Source organism: Panthera uncia, chromosome D2 (assembly GCF_023721935.1).
Source record: "Panthera uncia isolate 11264 chromosome D2, Puncia_PCG_1.0, whole genome shotgun sequence".
NCBI lineage: Eukaryota > Metazoa > Chordata > Mammalia > Carnivora > Felidae > Panthera > Panthera uncia.
In genome coordinates this window covers 36,517,463-36,540,827 of record NC_064818.1, presented here as the reverse complement: position 1 = coordinate 36,540,827, position 23,365 = coordinate 36,517,463, and the positions used below count along the sequence as shown (strand labels likewise).

Sequence of the window (23,365 nt, the reverse complement as noted above, 5' to 3'; positions counted from 1 at the left end):
GATGTCACAGGTGAGCAGGATCTTACTGGGCCAGGCCAGATCCGGGAAGGGAGCTCTGGGAAAAATGGGTCAGGACGCAGAGCTCCTCTTTCCGCCTCTTCCCCAAGGGGACCTGGGACTGATAAACTGTTGGAGCAGGGTGCTGCCAGCTGAGGCCCCCTCCAGGCACTGGTGTCTTTCTGTCCCGGTCGGCAGAGAGGAACCGCTTCTGCCCTTGGATTGCTGCCTCCTGTGTCCACCGGCAAGAGTGCCAAGAGGCCCAGGGCAGAGCCCCAGGGAGGATGGTGGTGGAGAAGGCAGGGAGGTCACTCCCCAGCAGTGTGGCCCCAGGAGTCCCTGATGCTGCCTTTGACCACAGGGTCCCCATGTGGATGTGCCGCGTCCTAACACTGGAGTTGGCAGTCCCTATGGGGTTGCCCAAGCGGTCCCCAGCTAAGGATAAACTGCTTTGCCGTGTGTAATCTCCAGCAGGTTACCCTAGACAGGCTGTTTACCAGTTGTCCCTGCAAAAGCCAGGTCCACCTCTGACTGTCCTCTGTTTCCTGGTCCGTAAATCTAGAAGGGAGATCATTCACTTATTCAAGCAAACACGCTGAGCTGTGGTGGTGTCAAAATAAATGATCTACGTTAGGAGAAGCAGGGAGCAACACTGCCAGCTTGGGGATTGCTAAGTTGTGCTCTAATGTGGTTAGAGACTGTGCTATGAAGCATAGCCAAGCAAGGAACTGATTTTGTCTGATGGAAGGGAGAGTCGGGCTGAGGGCCATCTCATGGAGGATGTAACTGGACAGCTGGGCAAAAGGGCTGAGTAGAAGTTGTCAAATGTTGGATAGGTGCCTTCCGGGCAGGGGAAGAAAGAGCATCGAGTCAAGAAGGAGCCAGGCCTTCTGGGTAATCGTGGGCACCGTGGTGATTGGGTGGTCAGGGAGGGTTTGGAGGAGGCAGGGGCCGGGCCACGGACCTGGCCTATAAGTCTGCTTCTGACGCTTCTCAGCTCTTTGGCTTAGGCAAGGTGCTTAATATTTTGGAGCCTTGACTTCCTCCCCTATGAGATGCAGTAATCAGACCAACCTTGGAGGAAATTATTAAGTGTGTAATACACGTAAAGTATGTAGCCCAGAACTTGGCACAGGATCACATGCTCCATAAATGTTTATTTCCTTCCTTTGCAATGCTAGGGTGAGACTTTTTGGCTTTATCCTAGTAGGCCAAAGGAGCCATGGAAGGTTGTGGAACACAAGGTTAATAAGATTATATCTGTTTACTTGGGTGTTTATGTGTTTTATTTTATTTTTTAAAGTTTCTTTATTTTGAGAGAATGTGTGCACGTGCCTGAATGAGTGGGGGAGGGGCAGAAAGAGAGAGAATCCCAAACAGGCTCTGAGATGCCAGCGCAGAGCCCGACGAGGGGCTCAGTCTCACTAACCATGAGATCATGACCTGAGCTGAAATCAAGAATCAGACACTTAGCCGACCGAGCCATCCAGGCACCCTGTTTGTGTGTTATTCTGGTGGAGGATACTTTTGGGGTCTCGGGTGGTGAGGCTAGAGCCATGGGCCAAGACCAGGACGGGTGGGAAGAATCCTGCCCCACATGGTCTCCTGCTGAATTTCTTGTCTACCAGCTGCAGTGGGCTGCTGGGATGCCCTGCCCGAACTCTGGGCAGAGACTTTGCCAGGAGAGGGTAGGGTTTGGAATGTTTCCCCAGGGAGCTGGTTAGCGCTAAGGGAAACTACAGAACTGGATACTTGTGGGACTTGAGTCTGGTCATGAGAAAGCGGGATGAGTGTCGTATGGCTGGGTTCGAGTCTGCAGAACAGGCCATGATAGTGATGGTTAGCATGGTGGCAACCATAGTATAGCCATAGTCGCATACACATTTACTGACCACTTTGGGTGTGTGATAGGGAGCTTATGGGCTCATCCCAACCACCAGAAGATGAGGGGCTATTATTGTCCTCATTTTATTTTATTTTATTAAAATTAAGTTTATTTATTTTGAAAGAGGGAGAGAGAGAGAGAGCGAGAGCAGGGGAGGGGCAGAGAGAGAGTTGAGAGAGAGAATCTGCCAGCGCACAGAGCCTGATTCAGGGCTCAATCTCACGAATCGTGAGATCATGACCCAAGCCGAAATCCAGAGTCAGACGCTTAACCGACTGAGCCACCCAGGCGCGGCACGTCCTCATTTTGTAGATGAGGGAACTGAGGCACAGAGAGGGGAAGTTACTTGCCCAGAGTCCCAGCAGGCTAGTGAGTCGGATTTCACCCCTGGTGGTTGGAATCTAGAGGGCATATCCACTGAGCTGTGGTGGGAACTGGAGCAGCTGTTAGGTTTGGAGTTTTTGGCTCCCAGTTCCTGGTGGTAGGTTGTAGTTGCCCACAAGGAAGCGCGCTGGGCACAAAGAGCTGGGCAGTGATGGGATGGTTGCCTTTGGAGGTGGTATGCTCCCAAGTCCTGGAGGGCCTGGATGGAAGGCGGGTCTGCACCTCCTAAGGAGAGGGGCTGCCCTACCCCCCGTCCCTGGCAGCCTCCAGACATCCGGATTGGCGTCCCCACCTCCCCCACACCTCCTTCCCCCACGTCCTTCATAGACACAGGCACAGAGACAGCCCCTTGCATGGGGGTGGGAATAAACCCATCGTGTCTTGGAGAGTGTTGCTACCATATCCCGAATGACTGCAGGCCGTCGGAAATCAGCCTTGCAGGGGGCACTAACTCCAGGCTGGTCCATGGGTTGTCAGAGTGCATAGAGGGGTGGCAGGTCTGGGGCGGTACCGAGTGGTCTTGCTGGCCGAGCCTGCCCACGGAATTCCTCTTGCCGTGAATCCCAGGCAGCCCGTCACAGCCCGCTGATAGCAGCTGTTCTTGCGCCGCAAACCTCGTTGCCACATCTGGATGGAAAGGAGATCCTAGGATCGCTGCCACATCCCGGCATGATGCCAGCATGCTCAGTGACCAGTGCCTTCCTTTGTCCAGTCTTTGCGTGGAGCGTTTGGTGACCTACAGAGTGCGGCAGCTTCCTGTACTTCCTCACCTACCGCCTCACCCTCCCAGGCGTGCACTGGCCTGTCAGCAGCCAGGCCTTGGAGGGGCAGGGGCCCTGCTTCCTCGGGAGCAAGGAGCAAGCCCCAGCCTGAAAGGAGAGACCCAGGGCCCAGCCTCGTGACTCGTGTGCCCTCAGGAGCTGCTCCTGGGCTGGTGCCAGATGGTGTCATCCGGGGGTTGGATTAAAAGATAACTCCGTTGGCAGGAGGAGCGGCCCCTTGCTGGCTTTAATCACCAGGCCCTGGTGAGCTCTGTGCAGGTGCTCCCAGCCCCTGCTGCTGGGTGCCTCTGCCTCTCCTTTTGCTCCCCTCTGGTCCTTTCCCTCCTGCTGCCAGGACTGCCCTCCTCAGATGGCACCTCTGCCCCCGTCTGCCTCTGGGGACGGGTCTTAAAATCCTAACGAGCAATTCAACAAGACTTGCTTTCCTTTGTCTCCCTTCCTCTCTGAGAAAAACAAAGTCCCCTGGAACTGCAGACAGAAGTGTGGTGGGCAAGGTGGAGACGAGGAGACTGAGGCTAGGCTGGTGGGGGTGCCAGGTTGAGTGGGGAAGCGCAGGGCCACTGTGGCTGAGCTGGCAGCTGTGGCTCGACGTCGCTGATGCAGGAGGCTTTTTGGCTCCTCGAGGACCTGTGAGTCTGGGGAGGTAGGTGCTGCTTCCCAGCTGGCGTGGCTGGGAGTGGGCTTGGGTGGGACCATGACCCTGGACCCCGGGGAGGTGGTCACAGGGCTCCTGAGGCTCTTTGGGCAACCCCAGGATGGCTGTACCGCCTGTGGGCAGCGGAGAGGGAGAGGAGAGCCCTGCCTGGAAGTTCCGGAGCCTTCAGGTGACCCACAGGCAAGGGGACCAGAATATTTTGGTAAAATATTACCAAGCTTCTTCCCCATGTCACCTATCTTTGGACAGGCCCTCATTTTGGGAATCAAATCTTTTTTTCTTTCTTCTTTTTTTAATTCATTGTACTACTAAAAAATGGTATGATAGACTTTTTTCTTTATGTATTATTTATTTGCTTAAACATTCATTTATTAAGAGAAAAAATGCTCTCAGGGTATTTTCCCTCTGGGGTAGGTAAAACATAGCTGCGACACGTGCAGCATTATCCACCTCTTTTTAAATCAACGATTAAGTAGCAACAATTTAAAAGTGTTGTGTAGGCAGTGGTCAGTGGCATCAAGAGGCATTTTATTTTTCTTCCTATTTTTCTGTGTGTGGTTTTTTTTTTTTTTTTTTTTTTTAAGTTTATTTTTGTGAGAGAGAGAGGGAGAGACAGACAGAGTGTGAGCACAGGAGGGACAGAGAGCCAGGGAGACAGAATCTGAAGCGGGCTCCAGGCTCTGAGCTGTCAGCCCAGAGCCCGATGCAGGGCTTGAACTCACAAACAATGAAATCATGACCTGAGCCAAAGTCGAATGCTCAACCGACTGAGCCACCCAGGTGCCCCGACCTATTTTTCTGTTTTAAACACATTTCTTAATGGTACTATTTTTACCCCCTGATACTTTGTTTTGCAAATTTTCTGATGCACAGAACAGTTTTGAGAACAGTACAATAAACATTTGTATGGTCTTCGCCTAGATTCACCAGTGGGTAACAGCCTGCCGTCTTTGCTTTTTTTCATTCTGTCACGTTCTATATTCAAGTACAGTTTTTTTTTTTTTTACCAATTTGCTCGGACAAAAAATGGCAGGCATCAGGACACTTCACCCCGAAGCACTGATGCGTGTGTCATGTGTGAACCAGGCCATGCACCTATGTGACACATCACCATTACCAAACCTGAATTCCAGGCTGATGTATATAGTATGTTCTACTACGTGGTCTCTTCCAAGTCTTCCTGGTTGTCCTAAATATGCCTTTATCAATTTAAAAAAGTCTAGGCTCGGGGCGCCTGGGTGGCGCAGTCGGTTAAGCGTCCGACTTCAGCCAGGTCACGATCTCGCGGTCCGTGAGTTCGAGCCCCGCGTCAGGCTCTGGGCTGATGGCTCGGAGCCTGGAGCCTGTTTCCGATTCTGTGTCTCCCTCTCTCTCTGCCCCTCCCCCGTTCATGCTCTGTCTCTCTCTGTCCCAAAAATAAATAAAAAAAAAACATTGAAAAAAAGAAAAAAAAAATTTAAAAAAGTCTAGGCTCTAATAAACACGCATTTGGTTGTTAGGCTAGCGTTATTTAAAAAAACCCTGGATTATACACTTGATTATCCGTGATTGACATATGTTTGTTAGAACACAGTGCTGTACTGTGGATGTGTACATATACCATATTCATTGATATCCCCTAGGCGGTCTTAGAATTCTTGAAACTTGGGAGGAGCCCGGGAGAGATGCACCCTCTTCTTTTTTACAGAATCTGTGTCTGAACATCAGAGAGACCTTTCCAGTATCCCAGTGTTGAGGTCTGCATATGTGTTCTGAATTTCTTTGGTTTATGAAATCTGACACCTCCAAGTCTGGACATTTTAAACTGTCCTGCTAAATTCTTTTAAGTACCCAGGGCTCAAATATACCATTGCCTGGAGGGTTATAGGTCATTTGACATAAAACAGAGAAAAACTGATAGTGTCTTCTACAAAGCTCAGAACCTCCTCCTCCCCTCTCCCCTTTTGGTGTGGGGTCACTGGCCTTCTTAGCTCTGGACACCCTCAGAAGGGTTGATTGCTGCAGTGGGGCTACCAAGGACCGAAGCCCAGCCAGGGGAGGAGGGAAATCCTGAAGAGGGAAGAGAGGGGATATGGGTGACAGGATGTGGAAGGGAGAGAGCAGAGAGAGGTGCCATGGTGGCCACTGTCGTTCTGCCCTTAAGGAGCTGGGCCACTTGGTTGACCCGAGGGTCTGTTAGCCGAGGGCCTGCTGTACGTCTCCCTCAGCACTGGGAATGAGTCCTTGGTTGGCATTGGTTGGACTGGTTTTAAGTCCAGCTGTGAGGCTGTTTCATTCCCTCCTTTCCCTGAACCCTTCATCCCAGTCCATAGAGTTGTCATGAGGATCCGAGAGGAGATTTGGGTAAGTTCTTTGAAACTGCAATGGAAGGAGGTGGCTCTCCCTTCAAGACTGTCCATGGAGGAGGTGGGGGAGGATTGATAAGCTCATCCTCCCGGGGACTGTCAGAGACTGGTATAAGACCAGCTTGCGCTTGGGGGGCAAGTGCCAACGAGGAGGGGACAGAAGTGAGGACAGGTGGTGTTCCTGGAGAGGAAGGTTGCAGTGTGCGCCCACAGGAGGAGCTTCTGGCACAAGGTCAGGCCTGAGTCTTACTGGATGCGCTGGCTAGAGAAGAGGTATAGTGAGAGTCAGGGAGCAGAAAAGTCAGGGCCTGCCTTAGGCAGCAAGCTTCCTGCCCTAAAGAAGATCCTCCAGGGGCACCTGGATGGCTCAGTCGGTTAAGTGTCCGACCCTTGATTTTGGCTCAGGTCATGATCTCACAGTTGATGAGTTTGAACCCCGCATCGGGCTCTGTGCTGACAGTGCAGAGCCTGCTTGGGATTCTCTCTCCCCCTCTCTCTGCTCCTCCCTTGTGCACTTTCTCTCAACAACAACAACAACAACAACAAACCCAAAAAACAACAACAACAACAAAAAAAAACCCAAACATTAAAAAAAAAAAAAAAAATCCCCCCCCCCCCACCGAACAGCCTGACAATGAGAAGGCTGCTTTAGTACTGTGTGTTTCGAGGAAAGGGTTACTTGGGATTATGAGTTGTTCTTCCTACCCCATCTCAAAAAAAAAAGCTTTATTCTTTGCTGACAATAAAGCATGCACATTCATGTAGAAAATTCAATTAATGAAGAAGAAAAAGGAAAGGCACACAGAATCCCAGAGGCAACCCTATTAACATTGTGCTGGGGGAAAATGGAGCTTTTATTGTATGGCAAGCATTGTGCCAAATGTTATCTCATTTCATCCTCGCAAAAACCCTGGGAGGTAGGTACTTTTATTATCCCTCTTTTATGGGAGAGGAAAACGAGGCACAGAGAGGTTAAGGAAGGTGCCCCGAGTCACTCAGACCGTGTTTGAGCTGGGATTCCCAGCAGGCAGGTGGGTCTGGAACTCATACTGCTAACCCCGCTGGGGTACTGACCACCCCTGCAGGTATCTGATCACTGTGGATGTGCGCACATGTCCTTAGACACACAGCCTACGGTTCAGATTCGCAGTTTGTGAAGAGAGTTGCTAACCACCCTACAGAGGTGCGTATGGAGGGGCATCGCGGTTCTGTACCATCTTCCATCCCATGGCTCCCTGTACAAAAGCCTTTGGTCAGTGGCCTGGGGTTTAGAAACCAAGGTTTTATCTACTTGCTCTAGTTGCCCGAGGGATAGATAAATCAGTCCGTCGGTGGGAAGGACCCAAGATGGCCGTGTTGGGAAGAGGAGAACGAGGGGCTCCCCATCTCAGGCCTGGGGGCAGGTGGGGACTAAAGCTGTCCCCCTCGTCCCCCCATCTGCTGTTAATAATGTTCCTTCCAAGGAGAATTGGTAAACCAGGTAATGGTGTCTGCGGTGATTTCTAGGCTGTAGGGTGTGGTTCTTTTTTGATTATTTTTTACTTGGCCATCTGAGCTTCTTTGGACTTCTGTCCTTCTGTCCCAAGGCATGGGATGGTCCACAGCTGGTACTTCCCTGTGGCATCCAGGCACTGGCTGTGGACTTGGTGGTTCACAGCCAGGAGTTGCCGCCCAGCGAGATGTGGGATGTGGGATTGGCCGCTGTTGTTTGCCTGGGGGCAGGCACTCCTGGAAACCTTCCCTGCCCCTGGGGCAGTTGTTCGAGCAGGAGCAATCACCCGGGCTTCCAGGGACACTGCAGGGACTGGAACAGCCTCTCGGTACCTTGTTTTCCCGGTGTGCAGTGGGCTGATGGTGTCTATTCTTGCTGCTTCCCAGAGCTACGGGAGAAATAATGAGCTGGGGGATCAGGGAGACGAGGCGTCATTGGGGAGCTCAGTCCCACTGGTGCCTTGTCCTCAGCGCACGGGCACTTTCCTTTTCTCTCCTTGCTCTGGTACTGGCAGGCAGGCAGGCAAGGTGAGACTTGTTTCTCCTCCATTCAGAGTGGGCTGTTCATATGGTCACATGACCCATACACCAGTGTCAGAGGCAGGGCTGAAAGCAGGTGTGGCCTTCAGGCCAGTGCCCTAACCCTGCAGCACACAGCATACTGGTCTTGCCATTCTGAGTTTTGTGTTTCTTCACCCAGTTATCTAGCACTGCATTCAGTCCAAAGAGAGCGGGAAGCCAGGGGTCCAGACTCAGTCAGCTCTGTTTGCCCAACTTTGTGGCTCTGGGATACCTCTCTGGGTCACTTGTTCGTTCACTGGTTGTTTACTGAGCACAGATGCATGCCTCGTCCTGTGGGAGATGCTGGATCTGCAGACACGAAAGAGGTAACACCCTGGTCACAGGGAACTCACGGTCTGGTGTGGGTGACAGTTTGTAAATAGTCCATGCTAATACAGCAGGCGGGTGCAGTGTCCAAGCCGAGCAAGGTGGGACACTGGGAGTACAGAAGTAGGCGGTTTGGACCCTGTTGGAGCCTCAGTTTCCCCATCTGTTAAATGGGTGCATTAGACTACTTGGTCTTTGGGGTCCCTCTGTCTTTTACATTCTGTGACTCTTTGTGAAAAGAGTGTAATCCTGAGGGTTAGAACACACCTAGCGTCAACCAAAATTTTATGTTAAAAGTGCTCCCGAGTCAGACGGAGAGAGAGGTGTCTCTTGGGTTCTGTATCTCTTTTCACAAACAACCGTGCATTCTCTGACGGGCCAAATACATTTGTTTTGTATGGCCAGGGAATGTTTTTCTCAGAAGTTGGTTTGGCTTATGGCTGTGTGTCGGTGCCAGCAGGCTGCTTATGGGTCACGGGGTAGAGAGGGATTGAGGGCACGTGTCAGATGTGCTACTGCGGATCTGAGCCAGGACTGGGTGTGATTCCATTGGCTGAGGTGTCCCAGGGAAGCAGCCGCCATCCCTGGTTCGTAAGGCCACGTCTGGCCCATGGGTGTGTCTGTCCTGAGTCTGGGGCTTGTGGGCGCCACAAATACAAACTGTGAGCAGGGTGAGGTGGTCGGTGTGGCCCCGAGCCCCTGGACCAGGCTGCAGGAGGGGGGCGCTGGCTGGGGAGGGTTGGAGGGGCCCTGTCCTCCTAGGGCTCCTTTCTGGGCTTCATGCTAGGGAGCTGGGTCAAGGCTGTACAGTCAGCAAGGGGTAGAGCCGGATGACTCCTGAGTCCATGTTCCTGCGTCTTGAAGCTCCCCAGAGAATGAGCTTTTCAGCAAACCAGTGTCTCATTAAGATGAAGCCCCGAGATGCTACATCTTCTGTCGGGTCCAAAGAACTTTCTCATGGTTTCCTGTGGAGCACTGTGTAGTAGGGACCAGAGGGGAATGTGGGTACAGAGAATGGGCTGAGGGGGATTGCTCCCTCCTCTGCTGTGTGAGTACTGGGGGCTGGGAGGGAGGGAGGTCAGCTTGCCATGTGCGAATGAGCTGCCCAGGATGGCAGGGATGTACGTTAGCTGTTCACACAAACAGAGATACGCCCTTTCCTCCCTCACTGAATTCCCTGCTCTGTAACAGGTACTACTGTGTGCTGTGGGGAGTATAGAGGTTTGACAAAGCCTCTTCCTTGGGAAGTCATCAGTAGAACTGGATACTTAATTTGTGGCCTGGTACAAATTGAAAATGTAGAGTCCCTGCTCATAAATCATTAAGAGTTTCAAGACGGTGACAGCAGAGCATGAAGCTAGGTGTGACGTTCCTGAGACTGTACAGGCTGTGCTCCATGACACTGGTCCTGGTCCTCAGCCTCATGGGGAACCGTAGGGGAAGTACAAGCAAGATAATGGTAAAACAGTGATTTCCCGATGGAGGGGTCTGGGAGGGCTCCTTGGAGAGGTCCCATTTAAAGCTGGAGCTGGGGGCGCTTGAGTGGCTCAGTCAGTTGAGGGTCTGACTCTTGATTTTGGCCCCGGTCATGATCGTGAGATCGAGCCCCATGTCAGGCTCCATGCTGAGCATGGAGCCTGCTTGGGATTCATTCTCTCTCTCTCTCTGTCTCTCTCTCTGTCTCTGTCTCTGTCTCTCTCTCTCTCTCCCCATCCCTCCCTCCCTCTGCCGCTCCCCTGCTCACGTGTGCTCTCTCTCCCTCTAAAATAATAGTAGTGATAATACTAGTAAAGCTAGACCTGGAGGGATGGCTAAGACTGTGGTGGAGGTGGTGGTGAGGGTGGAGGCAGGGACCCATGGGCGTGGGCAGGGAGTGATGAACTCACAGCTCTGTAGCCTGGCTGGATGGCTGGGTGGTGGTGGGCGGCATTTGGGAGTGTGGACAGGCTGGGCTCAGCCCTCGAAGACCCTCAGATGCCAGCCTCAAGGGAGGCTTTATTCTGCAACCGGCGACTGCTGGGAACTTGGAGATGGCACCGTGGGGCTCTGGGAAGCACTCTGGGGATTGGTCCTCGCTGATGTTCCAAAGTCTCGGGATGCCCCTGATGTCGATGCACTTTACGCTTGTTCTCTCGGTCCTCCCAGGCTGGTGCAGATGAGAAAGCGGAGGTGCAGAGAGGTGTCACGAACCTCGCCTGCGGTCGTAGGTGGTAGAGCTGGGACTCTAGGGATGCGGGGGGGAATCAGGAGGCGGGCGAAACTGTTGAGCTGCCACGGGTACCAGGATGGTGGCAGGGGGGAGAGGTGACCAGGGTGAGAGGGGCTGCAGGTGGGTCAGGTGGACGTGGGCACCTGAGCGCGTCTCACTGTCAGGAGTGCCCCGCAGCCGAAGATCTGCGGTCCTGGTGGGTGGCATCCTGCTGCAGCGGCAAGGCGGGGGGGGGGGGGTCCTGACTTTGAGAAGCTGCCTGTCTTTCTTATCGGTGGTGCCTGCTGGTTGTTACCTCTTGGGTTTTGGCCCCAGTCTGTCTCTAAGTTTCTCCTTTTCCTCATCATCACCCTTTGGGCATGTAGAGACCATAGTCTGTTCCTCCAGAGCTTTTCTTTCTTTCTTTTTTGCAACCCCTGGTTCATTCCTCCCCTTCCTACATTTGTTGCGGTTTTATGCTGCGTATGGTGGCTCAGGTGTGGTGAGCACCTGGGATAGATGGGATTGACTTTCAGCACGTCTCAGCAGATGCTGTTGGGTTTTGGATCTTCCTGCACTTTTAAGATGTTCATTGTCTGTTGGCCTCCACCCATGGGGGGCTGGTGTGCCCCTTCCCATCATGTGTCTACTGAACCGTGTCCCCGCACATCTCCAAGCACCCCCTTGGACGACTCTACTCTTCTACTTGGCACCCCAAGGCCTGCTGTGGTTATTCATGTGACCTCTCCTTGTGAACACCTTTCTTCTGTCCCCAGGGTCGGAAGATCTGATGCTTAGTGTCGAGGGACAAGATGGAGATGAAATAGCCTGCAACTGACCCTGCCTGACCCTTCCTGGGTCTGGAAGCTGAGGCCTACCGTCTCCCAGCCTGGCAGGTGCTTGGTAACTTGACACTGCCTTGCTAATTGTCTGCTGAGATCACAGAGCCCTTGTCACCACCCATCTACAAGGACCACAGTCCCTGACTGGGCCAACTGGTTGAGCCACTGTTCTGGGCACTCATGGGAAACAAGTGGCCTTTGTGGTGAGCTGGTGGACAGAGTGGCCGTCAGCATGGGCGAGGTGGCTGCACACGCAGGCCTTCTGGGCTGGGTGGGGCCTGGGGCAGCCAGCTCTGAGCTGAGAGGCCCACAACAGGCCCCATTTTTCTTGATGTCGGGGGTGTGGGGTACAGAGTTGCAGGGACCACTTCTCTCCCCTTTGGGTTGCTATTGAAGACAGTATTTTCTAGTGGTTTTCTAGTGCCTATATGAAGAGACTTCATCGGTTCTTCTACCTGACATAGGCCTGGGAGGTCATCTGTGGGTTGTGACCCTTCTTCATGGCTGGGCTTTTACCATGTCTCCTTGAGATGCCAACAGAGGAGAAATGAGACTGTAGGAGGTTTGAATGTTTCAAATTTGGCAATTCTTGGCAGTCTCTGAGGGAATCTTTCTCTCACTCCCTTCCTCAACGCAAACCCCAAACATACCACACATTTCAAAAGACCACACACCTCAAGGGAACTCGGTAAGTAATAGGTGACGTGGTTTAATTAGCTTTAAATTATGAAACTCGAGAGGAAGATGTATTTAGTAACAGGGGCTGGGCTGGTCCTTACAGACGCTCTTGCCTGAGAATGCCACGTGCCCCACACGCGCTGATGGTGTAAAGGTGGCTTTGGGCACATGTCAGTCTGTGTGTTGAGACTATTTGACGAGGCTCCAGTGAATGATCTGACAATGAAAAAGTGGCCGGCCCTTTAAAATGGTTCCGGAAGAATCAGTATCATTAACGAAAACTACATTCAACAGTTTTGCCCGACCAACATGACTGATAGCTTTAAGCCGCTCGTCTAATCCTGTTCACATGGGAATCCTGCTTTCCTCTGTCGTCCATCGTGGTATTGTCGCTGCTCCCCACCTTGAAACTTTTTTTTTTTTTTTTTTTGGCATGTTCTTTTACATTATTTTCCTCTCAAGTCATCTGGAGGCAAGATGTGCTAACACAGATGGGGACAGCCCAGCCACACAGGAGCTGCTGAAGGACGGGCCCCGCGAGGTCATTTCTCTGTGACCGTGAGAGGCTGAGCAAAGGGGCTCCTGCTGCATTTTTGCCTTCTAGTCATTCAGCCTGCTCTTCCTGCACTTTGCATTTGCTCTGCTGTGCTCCCAACGCCCTCCCCACCCGCCTCTTTCATCTTTGATGTAGTCGCCTTGGACAGAGAGCTCAGAAAATGAAAGAACAAATTGTAGACTCACAATGTTTGCCCCCAAGGAAAGTGCATATTTGCACAAAATCCTGTCTGACGGTTTTCATTTTAGCTAAGAAGTTGGGGGCCCAGCAGGCTGTAGGAAATATGAAAACTGGCGCTTCATGGGCTGCATGCTGATGGTAGCTCCCTGTCGGAGCCCCGTCTGTCACTAGAGATCTGAATTTTTCAGATGAAAATCACTGGCTGGCCACGGGCGACCATCGCCTCGGCCGCAAGCACGCACACGTGCTGCGAGTGGCTTTGGAGCCTGCTTGTCTGCCCCTCAGGGTCTCCTCTTTGTTTTTCTGAAATGTGATGAAATGGAACGTGCTTTTATTTTTTATTTTATTTTATTTTTTTTTTTAAATTTTTTTTTTTTTCCAATGTTTTTTATTTATTTTTGGGACAGAGAGAGACAGAGCATGAATGGGGGAGGGGCAGAGAGAGAGGGAGACACAGAATCGGAAGCAGGCTCCAGGCTCCGAGCCATCAGCCCAGAGCCTGACGCGGGGCTCGAACTCACGGACCGCGAGATCGTGACCTGGCTGAAGTCGGACGCTTAACCGACTGCGCCACCCAGGCGCCCCGAACGTGCTTTTAAAAATAGGTATTTTCTGGGGATGATGTCCTGGCTGGGATTATTGGTTGTGGCGGTCTTCTTTCTGCCCCGTGAGTCCCTTATCTCATCTTGGCTGATAGGACACTGGCAACGGCTGCTTGTGTCCCCCATCCCTCCCCTTTTATTCTTTTTTTTTTTTAACATTTATTTATTTTTGAGAGAGAGAGAGTGCGTGCGCGCGCGCGCGAGTAGGGGAGGGGCAGGAGAGACAGGGAGACACAGATCTGAAGCAGACTCCAGACTCTGAGCTGTCAGCACAGAGCCCGACGTGGGGCTTGAACCCACCCACTGTGAGATCATGACGTGAGCCGAAGTCGGACGCTCAACCGTCTGAGCCACCCAGGCAACCCCCGCTTTTTATTCTTAATAGTCTTTACAAATATATTCCTTTTGATTACTTGTCTATTTGCACACAGGCCACAGATTCTATAGAATTCCTTAACTGTGTTACAGTGTTTTTCCTTAAGAATAATATATATATTTTTTCTGATTACCAAAGCAATGCTCATTAAAAAAAAAAAAATCCAGGAAAAGATTCCAGAACCATGTAACAAGGTAGAAAGCCCGAGTTCCCTTAAACCTGAGTATCTGCTAGGGGCCAAAGGCTGGGGGAGAGGCTCAGTGGCCTCAGACGGTGGTCATCCAGGTGGACAGGGTGTTCTAGGGGATCATACTGTGACTGCTGGGTGGGTGAGGATGGGCAGAAGGGTTTGGTTTAGAGGCAGCTTAGCCATAGTTAAAGGTGCAGGGCTCGGAGGTGGGTGCTGCTGAGTCATTAAGGGCTTGTTCCTTAATTTCTCTGAGCTTCAGGGTCCTTGTCTATAAATAGGGGCTAATAACAATACCTCTTTCCTGGAGTTCTGTGAGTTTTCAGTTACGATTTGATGGTTTTTCACAGCTGGCACTGTATTGAGTGTCTGTGTTAGAAAGGGCAACACAGAGCCTGGCACGGTAGCAGCTGTATTAGTGCTGTGACAAAAAATGTTGATGTTGGGGGTGTGGGGCACAAAGTACCCAGGACAAGATGGCTCAAACCACAGCCATTTATTGTCTCACAGTTCTGGAGGCTGTGAGTCTCCGATCAAGGTGTTGGCAGGGTGATCTTGGGCCACTCTCCTTGGCCTGTAGATGACTGTCTTTGTGTCCTCATGTGTGTGTGCTCACGTCTGTGTCCAAATTTCCTCCTTTTATAAGGATCAGGGCCCATCCTACTGACCTCATATTAGTTGAATCACCTCTTGTTCCCTATCTCTAATGCAATCACATGCTGAGGTACTGGGAACTTAGGACTTAGACTCTGAATTTTGGAGGGGACACAATTCAGCCCTTCATAGCGGTTATTTCTATTATGCATGGTTCTGTAGTGATGAGGGGCCCGGAAACTGGCCTTGGCACTGTCTCCAGCTCTCAGTGTGACCTGGCTCAGTCGTGCCTCATCTGGACATCTGCACAGCATCAGGGTCCGGCTGTACAGGGGTCCTTGTAAGCTCTGAGGCAACTGAAGGTAACTGGGAAACGTGGATCTAACACTACTCTTCAGACTTTAACTGGGGACAGCAGGCAGAGTGACACAGGCTTGGGGGTGTCCTGTCCACTGGGAGGAGGCTGGGTGTGTTTACTGTCGTGACGACCTGCAGATGGCCAGTAGAAAAAGAGCTAGGAGAAGACTGTGACCTTTGGGGGCTGGTACATGTTGGTTTCATTTGTTGTACTCTGTGGTTGTGGATGTGGATTTTGGCTTTTTCTGCTTTGAAATATTTCCTCTCGTTACCCAAGATCTTGTTACTTTTTCTCCTGAGGGCTGCCTGTGTGTAAAAGATAACCTACATCCCTGTGTGCATTAGAAATCCTCCTCTGATTTCTTCCCCCATTTCCTGGGGTTGACTTGGGGCACTTTGAAGACCCTGCGTGGCCAGATTTTGCCTTGGGTGGGTGGGGGGGGGGCTCTTCTTTCTGCCTTTGACGAAAGAATGACCATGGGCCTGTTTTCTGAACATGAGAATGTGAAATCGGTTATGCACTCAAGTTGAAGGTTAATGGGAGCACTAGATCCGCTGAAACAGGTGTGAAACTGGAATATGACGGAAGGGAGCCTTTGTTACGGGGTTTTTAGGGAGAAAGATGTTTGAGATGTTTCACGTTTATTTGATGGGATGTGGGGTGCCTGCCAAGGGGAACACTCACAGCCTGCATGTGTTGGTGCAGTGGGTCTGTAGCCCCAGGTGTGCCCTGCTCTGGGTGTGACAGAGGTGAGCATGTCGTACCTGAGTGTGTTTCTGCAGGTGACTACGCGTAGCTGTCCCTTTTGTAATACAGTGTAAAAGGTCCCTGTGGTTTCAGGAATGGATTCTTTCCACCCACTTCTGGAGGTCACCTTTTCAAAATCCACACAAGGCTCTGTGAGAATAAGGAGTGAACCCTCCTGAACAGTGTCTCCTTATTCAAGAGGAAGTGTCTGGGGGCTCTTCTTGGACAGGAAAACCATCTGCTTTGGTCTGGGCTTCCTAGAACCCCTCTGAAAGGCCAAACCCTTCTTTAATGTTCTCTGTTTCTCAGGGCCTCAAGAAAAAAATACATAGAGGATCATTGTCCTTTTATTTTACTCTGAGGACCCTTTGGGTGGTCCTGGTCATTTAAAGAATCTTGGAGAAACAGATTGGATTATAGATTTAATTCCAACCAATAATCAATGATAGTAACCTTGCTAAGAGCTGAGCACCTTGTGTTTCTTGTTGGTGGACTTGCCCCTTAGGAACCACCCAGAGGGAGTGTGGTGCATGCCTTCCCTTCTCGGCAGACATAGATACATCCATCACAGGCTCCTTTTTCCACAAGCCCAGGTGTGGCCTCAAGCTCTTTTAGCACAGTACCTGGGATAGTTCTAACAAGACTTGGCAGTTCTTTCAGGAAGGACCGAAGGACCGTTTGCCTTTTCTGGTCTAATCCCAGCACTTCCATTCTGATGGAGAAACCAGAGCCAGTCAGTTGCCTTACTTAGTTGGCAGAGCATTGTTGACCTCTGGATGATGAAATCAGATGTTTCTTTGCCTTCCATGTCCTACGCCAGCATTCGGTGCAGCAGGCCACCCCTCTGACCACTCTCAACCCCACTGCCATCTAGAAGATTCCATTCTCTGGCTTCTCTTGACTCCCTGAGTGGTCTCTGTCTCTTCCAGAAATTTTTATTCCTTCTCCTAGCCTCACAGAGTGTGCATCCCAGGATTTTGTCCTGTGTATGCCCAGAATAGTACTTTCTGTGTGGTTGCTCTATAGGAAGCGCTAGATCCCGCTCTCCCCTTTCCCTGGCTCCTTTCTTACCCAAGGGCTTCGCATTACCAGGTAGTGACCGTGGGCCTGTCACTTACGACCTCCAGTCCCAAGGGGACTGTGTTAGTCTGAAACTCCCCTCACTCCAGACTCCAGTTTCCCACCATCAACAGGCTGTGCGCACAGGGGTTTTCCTTAAGACATCAACTGCAGTACCTTCCCAGATACCCCAACCCAAACTCCTCGCAGCAACCTCCACTCCCCCTCCCCTCCCACATGGTCTCCTTCATCCCTTCCTCTCCACCCCTGCATTGTCCTCATGTTCCATCCCCGTCCACGCCCTGTGAACACTGGTTCAGGGGAGCTCCTTGCGTGAGCATTCCAGCTGTTCGCCACACGTCCAGGCCCTTCCGCTTTATCTTCCTCGTTCACAGTTGCTGGGGACAGTTGCTGAAGCTCATCCCTGCTCTCTTTTTCCTGTGCTCAAAAACAGGGGGTATCCTTGAGTTCCAGGGCTGAGGAGCTGGGGCTTTCGTTTGTAGGAACCAAGGTTATTATTATAGGGTTGTGTGAAGCTAGGTGGGGTTTGGAGCACCCTGTAAGCCCAAAGAGTTTGGACAACTAACTGAGAGAGAGGGAGATAAAGCCCTTGCCTTTTTTCCCCCTTCCTTTCTTTCTTTCTTTTTCTTTTTTTTTTTCTGTGATTAAATGTGTATAATGTAGCATTTGCCATCTTAACCATTTTTTAAAACAATGTTTATTCATTTTTGAGGGACAACACGAGTTGGGTGGGGGGGCAGAGACGGGGGACAGAGGATCCGAAGCAGGCTCCACGTTGACAGCAGTGAGTCCGATGTGGAGCTTGAACTCATGAACCACAAGACTGACCTGAGCTGAAGTCAGATGCTCAGCCGACTGAGCCACCCAGGCACCCCCGTCTTAACCATTTTTTATTTTATTTTATTTAAAAAAAAATTTTTTTTTTAACCTTTATTTATTTTTGAGACAGAGAGAGACAGAGCATGAACGGGGGAGGGGCAGAGAGAGAGGGAGACACAGAATCTGAAACAGGCTCCAGGCTCTGAGCCATCAGCCCAGAGCCCGACCCAGGGCTCAAACTCACGGACCGCGAGATCGTGACCTGAGCCGAAATCGGACGCTTAACTGACTGGGCCACCCAGGCGCCCCTTAACCATTTTTTAAATGTAGACTTCAATGGTATTAAACACATTCATAATGTGCTACCACCCCCACCATTTATCTCCAGAACTCTTCAATCTTGCAAAATTGAAACTCTACCTGTTAAACAGTAATTCCCTATTTTTTCCTCCTCGCCCCAGCCCTTGACAACTGTCATTCTACTTTCTATGTCTATGATTTTGATTATTTTAAGTACTTCTATAAATGGAATCAAGCAGTGTTTGTCTTTTTTGTGTGACTGGCTTATTTCACTTAGCGTAATGTCCTCAGGACTCATCTGTGTTGTAGAACATGTGTGGATTTCCTATTTTTTTAAGGCTAAGTAACATTCCGATGTATATATGCCCCACATTTTGCTTACCCATTCATCCAGCAATGGACACTTGTACTGCATTTTAGATATTATGAGATATTTAGATATTTAGTTGTGTTGTGTTTTAGATATTATGAGAAATGCTGTCAACATGGGTATTGGGATATTTCTTTGAGACCCTGCTTTCAGTTTTTTGGGGTATATTCCCAACAGTGGACCTACTGAATCATGTGGTAATACTATTTTTACTTTTTTTTGGAGAAACCACCATACTAGTTACCATAGTGGCTATTCCATTTTATATTCCCACCAACAGTGCACGAGGGTTCTCATTTCTCTACATTGTTTTTTTGTTTTTTGTTTTTGTTTGCTTTATTGGTAGTAGCCATCCCAAGGGGTCTGAGGTAGTATCTCATTGTGGTTTTGATTTGCATGTCTCTAAGGATGAGTGATGTTGAGCATCTTTTCATGTGCTTGTGGCTGTTTGTGCGTCTTGTTTGGAGAAATGTCTATTCAAGTCATTTGCCTATTTTTTTAAAAGTATTTTTATTTATTTTGAGAGAGAGAGAGAGCGAGCGCAGAGGAGGGGCAGAGAGAGAAAATCTCAAGGAGGGTCTGCACTGTGCAGGGCTCGAACTCACAAACTGTGAGATCATGACCTGATTCAAAATCAAGAGTTGGAGGCTTAACCAATCAAGCCACTCAGGCACCCCATTTGCCTATTTTTGAATCAGCTTTAAAATTTTTAAAAAAATTTTATTTTGTTTTATTTTGTTGTTTTAGGAGTTCTCTATCTGGGTATTAATCTTTTATCATATATGTGACTTGGAAATATTTTCTCCCTTTCTGTGGGTTGCATTTTTATTCTGTCAGTAGTGCCTTTCAGTACTCATTATGTCTTTCTCTTTTGTTGCCCATGCTTTTGGTGTTGTATCTAAGAAAATATTGCCAAGCTCAATGTCATGAAGCCCTATATTTTATTATAAGAGTTTTATAGTTTTAGCTCTGGGTTGGACTTGATATTAGGACTTAGATTAATTTTGAGTTAATTTTTGTTTATGGTTTTAGGTAAGGGTCCAGATTCATTTTTGCATGTATATATATCCAGTTTCCCCAGCATGTTTTGTTTTGTTTTGTTTTGTTTTATTTCATTTCATTTCATTTCATTTCATTTCATTTCATTTCATTTCATTTCAGAGTGCAAGCAAGCAGGGGAGAGGGGCAGAGGGAGAGAGAGAGAATCTTAAGCAGGTTCCATGCTCAGCACAGAGCCCGATGTGGGGCTCAATCCTATGACCCTGGTGTTATGATCTGCTCTGAAATCAAGGATTGGATGCTCAACTGACGGAGCCACTCAGGTGCCCCTCCCAGCATCATTTCTTGAAAAGACTGTCCTTTCCTCATTGAATGGTCTTGGCACTTGTCAGGAGTATTTGAGCATTTATGGGAAGGTTTATTTGTGTTCCAAATTAGCTTTGAAATTAGGAAATATAAGTCCTCCAGCTTTATTCTTCTTTTTCATGATTGTTTTGGCTATTTGGGGTTCGTTGAGGCTCCATATTAATTTTAAGATGGGCTTTCTGTTTCTGCAAAATAGGTCTTTGGGATTCTGATAGGGACTGCGTTGAGACTATAGATCATGTTGTCTGATGTTGGCATCTTAACAAAGCCCTTGCTTTTTTATTTATTTCCTTGTGTTTTGTTGCTGCAGTGTTGTGTTTTGAATAAGAGTACTGAAAAAGGAGTTTCCGGGAGAGGCCAGCAGTGAAGAGTAGGGGAGTTACGGCAGCTGGGGATGACGTACAGTGGAGTCAGGGAGCAGGGGGACTTGGATCTCCGGGGCAGGTTAGCATGTGTAAGCAGTTCCTGCCCAGTTACAAAGTACTTTCAGCATCTGTTACTTTATTTGCCCGGCACAATAATCAGTGAAATACAGATAAAGACTTTTTATAGCTCTGGCGTATAGATGAGGAAACTGAGGCTCAGAAAAAATAATTTGCCCCTGGTCACCCATTAGGTGACCAAACCAAGGAGAGCCCAGGTCCATCCAGCTCCTGATCCTGTGCCCTTTGTCGTGTGTACTGTGCAGTCACTGTGTACCTCCCACCCCTGTGGCAGGGGTCATGGTGGGTTCAAACTCAGCAGGAACGTTGTGAGGAGGGAGAAGTTAGTGGTTCTCCATGGTCTCAGAGTCCTGGGGACCCAGGCTTGGTGGTCAGTAGTCTTCAAGGTGCCCTGCAAAGCAGATGAGGAGGGTGCTGTTGATGCTGCTGAAGGAAGAGGGGCAGAAGTGGCAGCTCATTGCTGATGAGAGCAAGACCTTTCCTCTTTGCCCTTTGTGGACTGAACGTCCCTGACCTGTCCAGCTTGGGTCTCGTGTCCTTGCCTACTTTGCAGCTTACGCCCTGAGACTTGGGCTGTTCCCAGAGCCATCATTTCCTCTGGCTGACTCTTCAGCCTACCTGATCTGAGATTAATGGAAAATGGCCATTTTGGGGGATGACGTAGCATTAAGGGGACGGTGGGAGGGAAATGTTTTGCAGTTCTTTTGCGTTCAGTCTGAGCATTAGAATCATGAACAGGTTCCCCAAGCCCCATTGGTTCATTCTATTTCCTGCTGCCTTCTAAGCCAGGGTGGAAATACCTATCTGGCTTGTTCCAGAGATTGTGCTGGTCTCCCTTGGGTGGGTCAGGATGAGCTGATGGCCAGAGGAGTGACAAGGTTGGAGGGGTCGAAGCCAGGAGCAGAGGACAAGGCTGGCGGCTGAGGAGTGGCAGAGATGACTAGAGCCCATCTTTCTCTTGTTTCTCTTCTTCCTTCCCGCTGTTGGAAAGATAACCTTGGCCTCAGTGCCAAATGCTGGCGCATAAGCCACTTTTTGGCACAGCCCTGCCAGAGTTTCTAACCCATCAGTTGTGACTCCTCACCTGAGCATTGTCACTGAGTAGGGGGATGGCTGCTCACAGCCTCTGCTGTCCACTGGGACAAGGAACTGGTGAGTTTTGTTTTTTTCTGATCTTATTGCAAAGGAAGTAATACAGGGCTGGTAGATAGGAGTCTTGTTTGAATCTGGATCCGCTTACTAGCTTTGTGGACGTGGGTGAGTTACTTGGCCTCTTTGAGCCTGTATTTTGCCATTTAGAAAATGAGTTGTTAATAGGCCATTTCTCATAGTGTTGTTGGGGTGATTAAATGAAATAATCCATATAAATAGTACTCATCTGGGACAAGTACTTAATAAATGTTAGCTGCTATGAGTAGTCAGAACTCCGTGGTTAGTATATTCAAGAAAAGCTTGAGCCCAAACGTGTAAGGTGGCGAGTGCTCGTTGGTAGCTCTCCCTGTCACTCTCTGACTCATGTCCATCGGTCTCTTTGATACCCAGGAAGTTCAGGGTGTAAGTGGAGTGCAGGTACAGTTTGCACTTGCTGTTTCTCTACTTGAAATAATCCTTCAGCATTCTGCACTTCCTTCAGGTCTCTGTTCAGATGTGACCTCAGAGAGACAACCCTCCCCCCGCCATTGTATCACAGTGCCTATCTCTTCACCACACCCCAGTCACCTTCCATCTTACTGTGTAGTATTTTTCTTGGTAGTACTTATTACCTGACGCAGTCTGCACTTGTTTATTAGTGAGACTGTCCTCTTCCGCCCCCACTCCTGTGAGCTCCGTGTGAGCTCCATGAGCTCTCTCGTTCTCTGCTGCACCCCCAGGACCTCCTAGCACAGTGCTCACTGAGCATTTGGTGAATGAATGGGCTCTGTGCTCCCCCCGGGGCAGACGTGCCCACCGAGGGGTGGTGTCTGATGCAGAGTGCCCTCACTCCGTCTCTCTTGAGGTGGGCTGACCGGTGCCCGTGTGTAGGTAGGTGGTAGCGAGGACTGTGAGAAGGTTTGGGGCGGGCTGGAATGATGCCAAGCATGCAGAGAGCACTCTGGCTTGTTCCATGTGACTCAGAAACTAGAGACCCGCAAGGAAGGCCAGGGATGGATTGGAATTGGCCATGGCCAGGCAGAGTGGTGGAAGAGGGGAAAAGAGGCCTCCTTATCCTACAGGCAAAGAAACAGGTGGAGTGTTAAGAGTTAGGGTTTATAGAGTGCGTGCCCTGTGCCTGGCTCTGCCCTCAGGGCTTTACCTCTCTTTACTCACTCAGTCCTCAAACCCATCATTCTTCCTGTTTTTTATTTTATTTTATTTTATTTTATTTTATTTTATTTTATTTTATTTTATTTTATTCTATTCTATTCTGTTCTATTTTATTATTTTGTTTTTTTAAGTTTTCTTTATTTTCGTTATCTCTACACCCACATGGGGTTCGGACTCGCAACCCTGAGGTCAAGAGTCGCACCCTCCACCCGCTGAGCCAGCCGGGTGCCCCTTCCTGTTTTATGAACGAGGACGTGAGGCACAGAAGGTGGAAACAACTTGCTCAGGATCACACAGCGCAGGGGGCTTGCGCTGACACCCTGCAGTGGTGCAGGGCGGTGCCTCCGGTTGTAGTCTGTGTAGAGGACGTGGCCTCTTCTCCCTTTACTGAGGAGTGGAGGGGGAGTCCTAGTTGAGAGCAGGAGGGAGACGGCAGTGCCAGGTGCCTTGCGAGAGCTGCTTCCTGCCCACGGTGACTTAATTCTAGGGCAGATGTGCCACAGTGAGCTGTCCATCTGCAGCATCGTGGAGGCTCGGCTGCCCCTTAGGTGTTCGTGCTTCTCTGGTTCCCTGTTCCCTCTTGCTGTGTCCTCTTGGCTGCTGTGCCAGGCAAATAAGCTGTCACAAGGGTAGCAGCCCTGAGCTGTGATTTGGGGGATGCTGCTCAGGCTTGGTCACGTTCATCGGTGGAGAACATGCCCCTAGATCATTGTGTTTTTTAAAAAAAAATTATTTATATTTTTTAAATTTACACCCAAATTAGTTAGCATATAGTGCAACACTGATTTCAGGAGTAGATTCCTTAGTGCCCCTTACCCATTTAGCCCATCCCCCCTCCCACAACCCCTCCGTAACCCTCAGTTCTCCATATTTAAGAGTCTCTTCTGTTCTGGCCCCCTCCCTGTTTTTATATTATTTTTGCTTCCCTTCCCTTATGTTCATCTGTTTT

General features: G+C 49.9%; 1 protein-coding gene across 1 annotated transcript in view; it reads left to right on the top strand.

The window, feature by feature from the left end:
* DLG5 (discs large MAGUK scaffold protein 5) overlaps positions 1-23,365 on the top strand; it is a 124,989-nt gene that overhangs the window by 18,042 nt on the left and 83,582 nt on the right. The gene's annotated exons all lie outside the window — the stretch shown is intronic.